Source organism: Bubalus bubalis, chromosome 14 (assembly GCF_019923935.1).
Source record: "Bubalus bubalis isolate 160015118507 breed Murrah chromosome 14, NDDB_SH_1, whole genome shotgun sequence".
Taxonomy (NCBI): domain Eukaryota; kingdom Metazoa; phylum Chordata; class Mammalia; order Artiodactyla; family Bovidae; genus Bubalus; species Bubalus bubalis.
The window spans coordinates 44,386,892-44,400,757 of NC_059170.1; the positions used below are offsets into that span (position 1 = coordinate 44,386,892).

At 45.2% G+C, this 13,866-nt stretch overlaps 1 protein-coding gene across 13 annotated transcripts in view; it reads right to left on the minus strand.

The window, feature by feature from the left end:
- The window catches only part of RIN2 (Ras and Rab interactor 2), a 211,035-nt gene that overhangs the window by 45,905 nt on the left and 151,264 nt on the right, over positions 1–13,866 (minus strand). Inside the window, exon 2 of one of the 13 annotated variants that reach the window (XM_025264179.3) lies at positions 2,355–2,434. The exons of the other annotated variants lie outside the window; for them this stretch is intronic. The gene's annotated coding sequence lies outside the window, so the exon portion shown is untranslated. The remainder of the gene's footprint in view (positions 1–2,354; positions 2,435–13,866) is intronic. 13 annotated transcript variants of the gene reach the window in all.

The window sequence follows — 13,866 nt, forward strand, 5'->3', positions numbered from 1 at the left end:
GGCCACTAGGGACCGTGTCCCACCTTCTCCCCTGCCACCTCTAGACCTGCTCCAGATCTAAAGACTCTCCAGATCTAAAGAATCTAGGGCTTCCATTCAATATTTACATTTCATCTGTTCTCAAGTAAGGAGTGTTTTCCTTTACTGCTGCTACAAGTTTCCATATGGGGCCATCTGTGCCCAGAAAGGGTAGTTCCTCATTCTGGAAATGCCATTCCAGGGCCTCCAGGTGTTTTGAAGAGAATCTCTGCAGTGCTCAGGACAAACTCTTCACAATGAAGCTGGCATAAACATTCCTTTCCCATGAGGTAAAGAAGGCAACTTTACAGCATTGGTTTCCACCCTCGGCTGCACATGAAAATTGCCCGGGGAGTATAAATTTTTGTGATGGCTAGACAGCACCCCCAGAACAAATAAATCAGACACTCTGGGGGCAGAATGCAGACATCAGAATGGTTCAGCTTCCCCAGGCAGCCCCAGCCTGCACCCAAGTTTATAACCACTGCTTTGCATCAGTGCTTGAGCCTGGGGGAGCAATCCCCTGGGGATGTGACCACATGCGCTTCCTGGTTTCAGCCCCAAAGGTTTTGATTCTGCAGGTCTGGGGTGGGCCCAGGACTCTGCATTTCTACCAGGCTCTGGGGTAATTCTGATGCTGCCAGCCCCAGAGCTCGAGGAGCACAGGCTTGAGGCCTAAGAGCAAAATATGCACTTGAACCCAGACCCAATTAGGTGGTTGGTGTTTGTGTTTTATTTGGGGCTGAGAGGATACAGGTAACATGCCATTGAAAGAGCTCTTAGGGGATTTCCCTGGTGGCCCAGTGGCAGACTCCATGCTCTCAATTCAGGGGTCCTGGGTTCGATTCCTGGTCAGGGAACTAGTTCCCACCTGCCGCAGTTAAGACCCAGCAGAGCCAAATAAATAATAATTATAGGAAACCAAATAAAGACACATGTCAGCCCTGCCATCTCAAGTTGGTGATATTTTGGAAGTGTGAAAGTGAAAGTGTTAGTTGCTCAGTTGTGTCCGATTCCTTGCGACCCCATGGACTGTAGACCACCAGGCTTCTCAGTCCATGGAATTCTCCAGGCAAGAATACTGGAGTGGATTGCCATGCCCTCCTCCAGGGGTTCTTCCCAACCCAGGGATGAAACCCAGGTCACCTGCACTGCAGGCAGATTCTTTCTTTACCGTCTGAGCCACCAGGGAAGCCAAGAGATGTTTTACCAAAACCAAATTCTCCTTCCCCCAACATGGCAGTCTGGACACTGTGTACTGAGAGTGAATAGGTTGATACCTCTTCCTTAGAAGGGCCCAGCCTGTGCGGTTAAGCAGCCTTCGTTGTTAAGCAGCTACAAAGCCTTTGTTCTGACAACTGACCTCACCTACAAAAGCCAGGGCCCAGACAGGAAGGCGGTAAATATGATTCATAGGGCCTCATAAAGGAGCAACCATAAATTAGACCTTGTCTTTGCAAATGACTAAGCTCACGCCTTTATGCAGCCAGCCGTCTGAGGTTTATAGCCTATGATTACAGGACAGATTAGCTTTTATGGGGACAAAGCTCAGGAAAGAACTAATGAGGGAAACACTGAAGCTGTAGTGGATGCTGTTGGCACCCTGCCTGCCAAGATCCCCTCGATCAACCAGGCACCCGTGCCCCTGTTACTATGAGCGCTGGCTGCCAAAAGCCCGCAGCTGCTTCCTTCCCTGGGCAACCAGGAAGCTAGCCACCCCCACCCACCGGGAGCAGATGCATGGCTCAGGACTCGGTGACATGGGTGGAGAAGAGGCTTTCCGGCTTCAAGGTGAGACAGGTCCAAGGTGGGTGCCAGTCAAACTTCAGAGCTCCCTGCAGGGTCAGGCGGAGGCTATACCCCAGCTGACCCCCCATCTCTGTCTGGTTTCCTCCCATCACATCCTATAAGCCCTGTCTCAGGCTCTGCGTCTAGGGAATCCAATCCGAGAAAGAACCCGATGAGATTCAACGCCATGATTTCTAAGACAGATGTGAGGAAGGACAAAGGAGGAGGAGGCTTATAAAAGACAAACCACTGAGCAGGAGACACAGGACCTGGTCACAGTGGGGAGGCTGGCACCTGAGATCTGGCCAGCTCCCTTTTTAAGCTTTGTCTGAAAGTGGCAATTAATATCTCCGCCACCGCGCAGAACTGATGAACGGCAGACTCACGTATGGATGCTGACATCAGTAGGTGAAAGATTTAGGGAACAGAACATTTACAGCCTTAAAATACCACCCTAAGTGTTCCTTATTCTGAAGAAGGAAATGTGCCCTGACAAGGGAGAAGCCACTTTGACCGAGTGACCGGGGTTGACATCTCCACCACCTCACCTGCTGCCTCTGATGCGATGCTCTGAAAAGGTTATAGCATCACCGGGTCTTCTGCCCCCAAACGCCTATAACCTGAATCCCTATGGGAGGAAACAGAAAGACCCACATTCAGGGACTTCTGTAAAGCCACTGGCCTGAACTCTGCAAAAATGTCAGTGTGGTAAAAGATTAAAAACAAAAAGGGCTTCCCTAGTGGCTCCATGGTAAAGAATCCACCTGTCAGGGCAGGGGACCTGGCAGGGCTGGGAAGATCCCACCTGCCGCAGGGCAACTACCCATGCGTCACAACTACTGAAGCCCATGTGCACTAGAGCCCACACTCTTAACGACAGAAACCACCACAAGAAGACTGCACACTGAAATTACAGAGCAGGCCTTGCTCACCACAACTGGAAGAGGTCCTTGCACAGCAACGAAGACCCAGTGCAGCCATAAATAAATCAATAAATCTCAAACACACACACACACACACAAACTGTGAGTTCTTGTAGAGAAAAGGAGACTAAACAGATGTGATAATCTCACTGAGTGCACAGAAGCAATCACATACGGCCTCAGAATAAAATGCAGCTAGAAGGAACAATATCTGAATGAGGAATATATATGAGATACTACTGTGTTGATATTTAATCTCCTGACTGTGATAATGCTATTACGATTCTGCAGGAAAATGTTCTTGCTCTTAAGAGAAGCATACTCAAAAATTCAGGGGCCAAGTATAAAAATGTTAGAAATTAAGTACCAAGTAGTTAACCCCTCTTCACCTCTCACCTCCTCAAAAAAGGGGAAGAATACAGAGGGAAGGAAAAGGAGGTGAAATCCCGACAACTGGTGAGCAGTTATTAATAGTACTCTTCTTGCAACTTTTCTGGAGCTTGAAATTTCTGAAGTATTAGGTTGGGGAAAATGAGATGGGAAAATACATAGCACTTCACTGTTTTTGTTTTGTTTTGTTTTGTTTTGACTGTGCTGCATGGCATGTGGAATCTTAGTTCCCCTACCCACTGCGTTGGAAGGGCAAAGTCTTAATTAACCACTGGACCACCAAGGAAGTCCCTTACTGGGTTTTACGAGCAGAGGATCCATTTATTTATTCAACTATTAACTAGTATTTCCAAATATCTAGGCTGCTTTCAGGGAGGGGGGAGATGAAGCTCAATTATGGATTCAGTGAGCCCCATACCTGCACGTGAAAATCCTGGGCAAATCAAAAAATGCCCTACAGCCCTAAGATGGCTTTGGAGGCAGAGAATAAACACTGGAAAACTCGGACCCTGTTTGCTCTCATTCCAACTGGGCTCCAGGGCCTGGCAGCAGATAGCCGATGACCACACCCAGCCTGGGGGGCAGGGCTATCCAACATTCTAGTCACATTCAATGCCAGGCTCTTCAGAGTGTGGGACAAGAGCGGCCTTTCCACTTGGCTGTATTCCTGTCATTCCTGGGACCAGGCGTTGGTAGCCTAGGCAGGTGCAAGAAGAAGCAACGGCAGGCAGTGCATTCTAATTCAGGACCAAGACCTGCTTCTTCTATCACACATTACAGAACCAGACTCATCTCAGAGGAACCATGAACTTGCAGCAGTGTTCCCAAAGGATGCTTTCTGATCCTCATCCAGAACCCCAGAGTACGGTACAATCCACCCAGGCAGCTACTAAGGTCCGGTGTCTAGACCAAGCTGTTCAGTAAAGCTCCCTTGTCTTTCCAATACATCACTCCCTCCCAAGCTCCTATCCAAAACAACACATTACTTTACACTTCAGTCTTTCTTAAATTAATGACGGGCAAATAAGAAAGCAATATTAATACAAAGGTGCTTCCCTGGTGGTCCAGGGGTTAAGAATCCACCTGCCAGTGCAGGGGACACAGGTTCAATCCCTGGTCTGAGAAGATCCCACATGCCGCAGAGCAACTAAGCCCGTGTGCCACAACTACTGAAGTCTGAGTACTTGGGGCCTGTGCTCAGCAGAAGCCTCCGCAATGAGAAACCCAAGCACTGCAACAAAGAGTAGCCCTGGATCACCACAACTAGAGAAAACCCGCCCACAGCGATGAGAACCCAGCGTAACCAAAAATAAATAGATCTGTTTTATTTTAAAAAGAAAGCAATACGTAATAGACATGAAACTTTGATGTGAAGTGGTTTCAGTGCAGCGATACAGTCAGCAACCTTCTGTGTATAAGAATCTTAATTCAGCTGTTGAATAGCAAAAATGCAGTTTAAAGGAATGAGATACAAGCAAATACCAAACTGTTACGCTCAACAAGGGCACACAAGTCCATTTGGCGAATGGGTCTCAGAAAGAGTTCAGTGGTCCAAAGGGCTCTGTCCTCAGTCTGGACATGGGGACAGAAGTATAAACCTCAAAGAGAAAGTTCTCCAAACCTATCCTATGTGCATTAGAAACACATCATTAAGGGACTTCCCTGGTGGTCCAGTTGCTAAGATTCTGTGCTCCCAAAGCAGTGGGCCGGGATTCGATTCCTGGTCAGGGAACTAGATACCACATACTGTACCTAAAGATCCTGCATGCCACAACTAAGATCAACGATCCTGAGTGCTGCAAATAAGACCTGGTGCAGCTAAATAAATAAATAAAATATTAAAACTTCCTTTCCATTAAAAAAAATCATTAGGCCAAACAATTATACTTTTTAAATGGACAATTTATATCAACATCTATGATAAGCTGTACTTGATTATTGTTCAAGGGCAAATGCTATTTCAACTAAATCGTTTAAATGTGCTAAGACTGTTCCTTTCTAGAGCAGACTGTTAGATCATAGTTCAAAGGAAAAAGGGATTGGTTTAGTTCATTAATGACTTTAGAAAACCTCTCTTAGAATGAATGGCAAGTGCTCTGAAGAATTATATCTATATAATGATATATATAAGGTGGGCTCCCAAACCAGATTCTACGGCTCCCTTCTGGGTGTTTGCATGGAGAAGGAACAGGCATCTTTGCACAAACCCATCCCTTCTGCCTTGGAATTTGGTACTTTTGTGATCTCCTTCACGGAAAACCCATCCTTACACTTTAACCAAGTTTTTTGTCTTGCCTCTACTCAATGGACTCTGTGAGTTGAGTCATCTGAGGACATTGGATGACTGAGTCTGAAGGCATTTGAAGGAAGGGTTATTGCAACTCCTTAAAACGCACCTTGGCTTTTGGCCTTTGTCCCTTTTCTTCCCTATATCCCAGCTCTCTGGCCCTACACACCACCTTTGGTCTCCTCTATCAGGTAGTTAGTTCTCTTCTTCAAAGGGGAGTCTGCCCACTGTGCCTGCTCCTTCCTGGCCAATCCCAGGTGTGGGCTGTAGGACTGAGTAACACACAAGGGCACTGGATTTAGGATCTGAAGGGGTAAGAGGCAGGCTCCACCCAGGTTTCACCTTCCAGGCCCTCCCTGGATTTCCAGTAAATATAACTCAACTCTCAAGGAAGACTCAGAGTTCTTCCTGCAACCTAAGGGCTGGCCTTCCACACCCTTAAGAAAACTAAGAGTTTGTCTTTGTTTACACTGTAAAGGCCTATTACACAAAGAATGAATCAAGAGAAATGGATGGGGCTGATAATTATCAATAAGCTGCTAGTGTTGTCAATGAAACAAAATGAAAACAAACAAACAAAAACAACAAGAGCAGAGCCCCGGATTTCAAGTTGCTTTTGCTGAGGACTTAATTACGACTTAAGATTCATCTCCTTGCCTCTTTCCCTGACATACAGAGCTGAGTCTGGCTACAAAGCAAAGAACTCAAAACCAAACCCCCCCGGTAGGACAGAATAGATTACTTTTCATATTTTATAACTTTTCAGTGGTTTACTAAAAATTGATAGTAATTCCCAGAGAGTGCTAGATATACTAAGATAGTATATGGAAGCATGGTTTTCATTTTAATGTCCAGCATTTAATAGCTATAAGGATTTAGTGTAATTCGCCATTATGGTGGAGGTATTAATTGACTTTCCCCCCCATTTTTTATTGTGGAAAAATACACATAATATAAAAGTTACTATCCTAACCATTTTTAAGTGGTGTTGAATACAGATGCATATTGTTGCACAACCATCAGTACTGATAAAAAAGAAATGACAGGCTCCAAATGGAGTCATTTGTGCTGAGCCCACTAAAACTTCCTAACTAACCTAACTTCCTAACCTTCCTCAAGAATGTGACCTGTAAGCAGCCAGCTTGAAATTTCCTGGTTAACACTAATAAGACATACTGTCTAATAGGCCCCTCCTTTTCCTTAGGAGGGTGACCTTGCTATAAACGATGAATTCTTTGCTAATAATTTCATTTTCCCATTTCCTCTCTACCTTAAAAAACCTTTCCTTTCCTGCAGCCCAAGGGAGCACCTTTTTCCTCCATAGATGGAATGCTGCCTGATTTGTGAAGTATAAATTCGTGAAGCCATTCATGTCCAGACCTCTTTTCCTTTTGCAAATCTAAAACTACCTTTTATTTATTTTTTTTTAATTTTATTTTTTAACTTTACAATATTGTATTGGTTTTGCCATATATCAAAATGAATCCGCCACAGGTATACATGTGTTCCCCATCCTGAATCCTCCTCCCTTCTCCCTCCCCATACCATCCCTCTGGGTCGTCCCAGTGCACCAGCCCCAAGCATCCAGTATCATGCATCGAACCTGGACTGGCGACTCATTTCATATATGATATTATACATGTTACAATGCCATTCTTCCAAATCATCCCACCCTCTCCCTCTCCCACAGAGTCCAAAAAACTACCTTTTAAACAGTAATTCCCATTCTTCCCTTCTCCCTAGTGCCTGGAAACCATCTACTTTCTGTCTCTATGAATCTGACGACTCTAAATCCCTCATATAAGCAGAGTCATGTAGCACTTGTCTTTTCATGGCTGGCTTATTAAATTTATCTTAAATGTAATACGCAGCCAACTTAAAGAAAAATATCAGGCAAATGAATAACAAAGATGGCACATGAATAAGTGAAAAACTGGGCACAACGGATGATGGGCTAAGACAATTCGAGTAAGAAAACTATTTTTCCTGTATTAATCTTCACAAACCTTCTCTTAGTTTCAGCAGGGAACACCACCCTGAGAAGAGCATCTATCACCTCTTCTCAGCCCCTCCTCGTGACATTCACACTTTTCCCATTTCATTTCCTTTTATTTCCGTTTTTTAAAAATTGGCGTATAATTGCTTAACAATGTTGTGTGAGTTTCTGCTGTACAATGATCTGAATCACCTATACGTATACGTCAAAACTGCTCTTGAGTGTCTGTAACTGGCTGCAAACCACCTGTCAAAACCCAGCACAGGGAGTCCCCTGGTGGTCCAGTAGCTAAGACTTTGCGCTCCCAATGCAGGGGGCCTGGGTTCCACCCCTGGTCAGGGAACTAGATCCCACATGCTGCCATTAAGACCCAGAGTGGCCAAATGAACAAATAAATAAATAAACAAATGCTTAATTTAAAAAAAGAAAAAGCCTCTTAGGTAGAGAGACAGAAAAGACCAGCTCATCCCAAAAAGATACATCTAATAAAAATTTCTGGCAAAGGGACCAATTCCAAATGTTGCTAAACACACATACACATATATATAGCAAACACAAATTTCCCAGAAAACCTTTCATTTCAGAGATACCTGGTAGCTGATGTACAATGATTTCCTAACACTCTCAGTCATGCAAACACTTCTTTAGAATGTGTGAAGCCAAATAAAACCCACTGTGTAGTGTTCCAGTCTGGAGAAGGGGGCCCCAGTTCATTCTGGCTGTATGTGGCTCCCTTCTCCGTTTATAACAGAGAATTTGCCAGGTGAGCTGAGAAGACTCTGACCTACCACTTGGGATGGAAATGTGATGGGCAGAGGCCTGGGAGGTGGCATGTTCTCATAAGGATCATGGCAGGTCTACCTTCATTGAAGGGAAATTAGAGGCCATCTAGAGGAAACTAGAGGCCATCTCCTTCTTTGAGGTCAAATGCTAGAAATTGGTAGAACTGGGCCCAGTCCTGAATTGTGCAGTTTCCCTACACCACAAAAATGGGTATTTTCATTCCCAAGGCCTTTTTGTCCCCTTGAATTCCACAAGGACAAAGATGAACAGATTTGAGGTGACGGGCTTTATCCCCCCTGGCCAAGGGTTGCTACTTGCTAGGGGAGGAGGGGAGGCCTTGACTTCCTCAAAAAGATGTCTAAAAGCAGTGACAGGAGGATTTTTATGAAAAAGCTCCATCAACTGAGGACCAGTTGGAGAGAACAGCACAGGAAAGGGAACATCAGGGGACGCAGCCCTGCCACTTGCAGGAGAAGAGAAGGATTCAGTGACTTTTTACTTATGAACTTCCTGCCACTGACTTACCAGTGAGAGATGGAAAGGGCAGATAGGAGCCCGTGCTGGCAGGGTCTCCCCTCATTCCTGTAAAACTAAGAAAGGAACAAAGGACCTGTTGTCCTGGGCACCCTTGAAGCTGAAAACAGGAGCAGGAGCCAGGCGGGCTGTGTCTCACCCGCTGATCCCAGAGCCCAGCCATTGGCCAGCGTGGAGCTTCATGGAAAAGCAACTCTCCTTAGGGTCACACCACGGGTGTCTCAGAGCCAGATTCAGTCAGACCCTGCATCTAACTGACCTGATGTTCTGCAGCAAAGTCAACTACCAATCCAGCGGCCAGCCAAGGTCTGTAACGGCCGCGAGAGATCTGGGCCACCAGCCCCCCAACAAAACTGGAATCTACTTCCAGGACACACTGTGCCTTTCCAGAATTCTCCAAAAACGTCCTTGTAAGTCAGCGAAAATCATGTTCTACCACTCAGATGCCCAGGAAACACTGGCAGGACATGTACCCAGGCAAAGAACGAAAATAACCAACGAGCAATCAGAAGGGACTCTATCTCAGGGGGTGGGTTCGTGGTGATACTGATTTTTATTTTTTGCATTGTGCTTTTTCCACAATGTGCAGGTTTTGCTTTTGCTGATCAAAAAAGAAATCTTACATGTTCTTTTTAAAAGCCTTCCCTGGGACTTCGCTGGTGGTCCAGTGGCTAAGATTCCAAGCTCCCAATGCAGGGCGCCTGGGTTCCATCCCAGGTTGAGGAACTGGATCCCACATGCTACAGCTAAGACTTGGCACAGCCAAATAAATGAACAAAAATAAATGTTAAAAAAAAAAAAAAACCTTCCCCAATATCACCAGTCAAAATGGGCAAAACAACTGTTTCGGGAACTGTTGATTTAGAGGTTGTCTTTACACCTGCTCACCTCATAAGGCTGAGTCGCATCTTTGCTAAAACCGCCTCCCACCTGGAATTACCCACATCCTCGATAAGGTCCCCAGGCCATCTGGCACAGTCCACTATTATGTTCTCTTCCCATTATATGATATTTGTTGACAATTCTTTCTTCCTTAAGTTGTGTAACACTTTAGGCTCCTATCTAGGTATGTTAGCAAATAGCACCCGCTCGAAACATATTTTCTGTAAATTGAACTTAACTGTTGCTACTTTGGTAACAGTGTGAGGAAAGAGTTGGTCAGTCCACGTAGAATTCCTTGATACCATAATCCAAACACCTGCATAGTGGTTGGAAATCAGGAAACATCTTAAGGAACGGGGAGAAAACTGGTCAGGCAAGTCATAGCAGAATATCCTCACAGGCATGACGGGTCACTGTCTTACTGCAAAACTATTTCTGCTTCTGATGAACCGAGCTCTGTCCCCTCAAAAGCACCCCATCGTCCTGCTTCCACTGAAGGAAAGAGCAGCTGTGTCTATGGTGTCACTTGAGTGTTTCAGACAAATGGGTCTTCAACTCAAGTCAAAGAGCTTCTCTATCCTGTTTGCCATCAGATAGTCTTCAAGAAAGAAAGTGAACAGGCGAGGGCTGACAAATCAGAATTAATGGAAATATGCGTGGGGCTTCCCTGGTGGCTCAGTGGTGAACAACACACCTGCCAATACAGGAGATGTGGGTTCGGTCCGTGGGTCAGGAAGATCCTTGGGAGAAGGAAATGTCAACCCATTCCAGTTTTCTTGTCTAGGAAATCCCATGGACAGAGGTGGCTGGTGGGCTACAGGCCATGGGGGTCTCAAAGAGTCAGATACAACTTAGTGACTGAAACAACAACAGTGTTAATAATTCTTAGAAATAGATCACGTGTCAGATGAACATAAACTTGGATAACAGTAAGCATTTTCTTTAAAGAAAGAATCTAAGATGCTACAAGATATAGCTAAGATTCTGTAGCAAGTGATCACTGTGGGCTTCCTAGGAGGCAAACCAACTTTTCTGACAGCTGTGGTTGGTTCTGGGCATGGCCTGCTCCCAGATGCTGTGGGACCTAAGGATGAGCCCCAAATCCTGAGGGGCACACAGGTTGCCAAATACGGCAAAAGAGGAAAACATTGCTTTGCACATGACACAGACATTATGTCAGGAGACAAAACACAAAGCGATTTTGCCTTTGATGACTTGAACTTGTTCCAAAAGACCTCATGAAAAGATCTTCCAAGACTTTCAGAAGACCAAAAGTGGCTATAACCAGTGGAGAACAGTCACTCTGCATGTACTATTTCAAGAGGAAAAGATGGAAAGGAATAATACACAGTGACATTAAATTCTGCATTTAAAGTCACCGATATTGAGGACATGTATTTATTAACTATGGGAAACTGTATTGGAGGCTAAAATGTATTCTGAGTTTAAATGAAGCATTTAAGCCCCCCAAATAAGCTCTACCAGATTTGGGTGCATACGTTTCTTAGTTAGGGATTCTCAGGTGGCACCAGTGGTAAAGAACCCATCTGCCAATACAGGAGACATAAGAGACGCAGGTTTGATCCCTGGTCTGGGAAGATGCCCTGGAGAAGGGCATGGCAACCCACTTCAGTATTCTTGCCTGGAGAATCCCATGGGCGGAGGAGCCTGGTGGGCTACAGTTCATAGGGTCGCAAAGAGTTGGACATGACCTAAGCGATATAGCACACACATACTCACTGCAACTAAGAGTGTGCATGCCACAACTAAAGATCCTGCTTGCCACAACTAAGACCCAGCACAGCCAAATAAATAAGTAAATAAATTTTAAAAAGGTAGATGACAGCAAGTGTAGATAAGAACAGAGCATTCAGAACTCTCACACACTGTGGGTGGAAGTGCAAATTGACATAATGACTTTGGAAAACTGTTGGGCACCATTTACTAATGTTGACTATATAAGCATCCTACAACCCATCAATTCATTCCTATGTCCCGAACTGAAGCTTGTCACACGTGCTCCCCCCAAAAACACAAGAATATTCAGTTCAGTTCAGTCGCTCAGTTGTGTCTGACTCTTTGCGACCCCATGAACTGCAGCACGCCAGGCCTCCCTGTCCATCACCAACTCCCGGAGTTCACTCAAACTCACGTCCATCAAGTCAGTAATGCCATCCAGCCATCTCATCCTCTGTCGTCCCCTTCTCTGCCTGCCCCCAATCCCTCCCAGCATCAGGGTCTTTTCCAGTGAGTCAACTCTTCACATGAGGTGGCCAAAGTACTGGAGTTTCAGCTTTAGCATCATTCCTTCCAAAGACATCCCAGGGCTGATCTCCTTCAGAATGCACTGGTTGGGTCTCCTTGCAGTCCAAGGGACTCTCAAGAGTCTTCTCCAGCACCACAGTTCAAAAGCATCAATTCTTCGGCGCTCAGCTTTCCTCACAGTCCAACTCTCACATCCATACATGACCACTGGAAAAACTGTAGCCTTGACTAGATGGACCTTTGTTGGCAAAGTAATGTTTCTGCTTTTCAATATGCTATCTAGGTTGGTCATAACTTTTCTTCCAAGGAGTAAGCGTCTTTTAATTTCATGGCTGCAGTCACCATCTGCAGTGATTTTGGAGCCCCCAAAAATAAAGTCTGACACTGTTTCTCCATCTATTTCCCATGAAGTGATGGGACCAGATGCCATGATCTTCGTTTTCTGAATGTTGAGTTTTAAGCCAACTTTTTCACTCTCCTCTTTCACCTTCATCAAGAGGCTTTTAGTTCCTCTTCACTTTCTGCCATAAGGGTGGTGTCATCTGAATATCTGAGGTTGTTGATATTTCTCCCAGCAATCTTGATTCCAGCTTGTGCTTCTTCCAGCCCAGCATTCACAGCAACATTATTCAAAATAGCTCCACACTGGAAACAATGCCAATATCCATCAACAGAAGAATACAACGTGCTGTATTCATAGAATGGAATACACACTGTATGATTCCAGTTGTACCAAGGCCCAAAACAGGCAAACCTGACTGATGGCAACAGAAGCCAGGAAAGTGTTTACTCCTGGGGTATGGAGATCAGAAAGGAGTACACTGAGGGGGCCCTCCCTATGCTCTGGAGGAAGCTTAAAGCCTATCCCACATCTTCAACATTTTATTTCTTTACACACCAGACTATTTTCTTGGGCTCCAAAATCATTGCAGATGGTGACTGCAGCCATGAAATTAAAGGATGCTTGCTCCTTGGAAGAAAAGCTATGACCAACCTAGACAGCATATTAAAAACCAGGGACATTACTTCACCAACAAAGGTCCATCTAGTCAAAGCTATGGTTTTTCCAGTAGTCAAATATGGATGTGAGAGTTGGACCATAAAGAAAGCTGAGCACTGAAGAATTGATGCCTTTGAACTGTGGTGTTGGAGAAGACTCTTGAGAGTCCCTTGGACTGCAAGGAGATCCAACTAGTCCATCCTAAAGGAAATCAGTCCTGAATATTCATTGGAAGGACTGACGCTAAAGCTGAAACTCCAATACTTTATTTCTTTTTATTTCTCCACCTATGTGAAGAGCTGACTCATTTGAAAAGACCCTGATGCTGGGAAAGGTTGAAGGCAGGAGGAGAAGGGGACGACAGAGGATGAGATGGTTGGATGGCATCACTGACTCAATGGACATGAGTTTGAGCATCTGGGAGTTGGTGAAGGACAGGGAAGCCTGGCGTGCTGCAGTCCATGGGTTTGTGAAGAGTTGGACACAACTGAGCGATTGAACTGAACTGAACTGAGGTCCCCTAATTGCATTATGAGCCTGGCGTCTTGCTCCTCCAAGAGGCTTGAATATATTTAGAATCTCAAAGGGGCTGGCGACTGTCATTTGTCCATTCACTGAATATTTACTAAGTGTATGCTACCTGCCAGACACCATCCGGCGTGTTGAAAAAAAACAGCATTGGGCACAGATGAAGTCTCTGCTCTCACACAGCGTACTTTTTAGTGTCAGAGGCAGAAAACACACACGTAAGCCAGTGAGTCCATTTCAAGACTGTACAAGTTCTACAAATTCGAATAAAGCCAGAGACTTCCCTGGGGGTCCAGGGGTTAAGAATCTGCCTTGCAACGCAGGGGACACAGGTTCAATCCCTGGTTGGGAAACTAAGAGCCCCTACTCCACAACTAGAGAGTCCATGAGCCTCAAATGAAAGTCCCTGCAAGATGCAAAGAAGATCCCACATGCGGCTGCAATGAAGACCCAATGCAGCCAAAGAAATAAA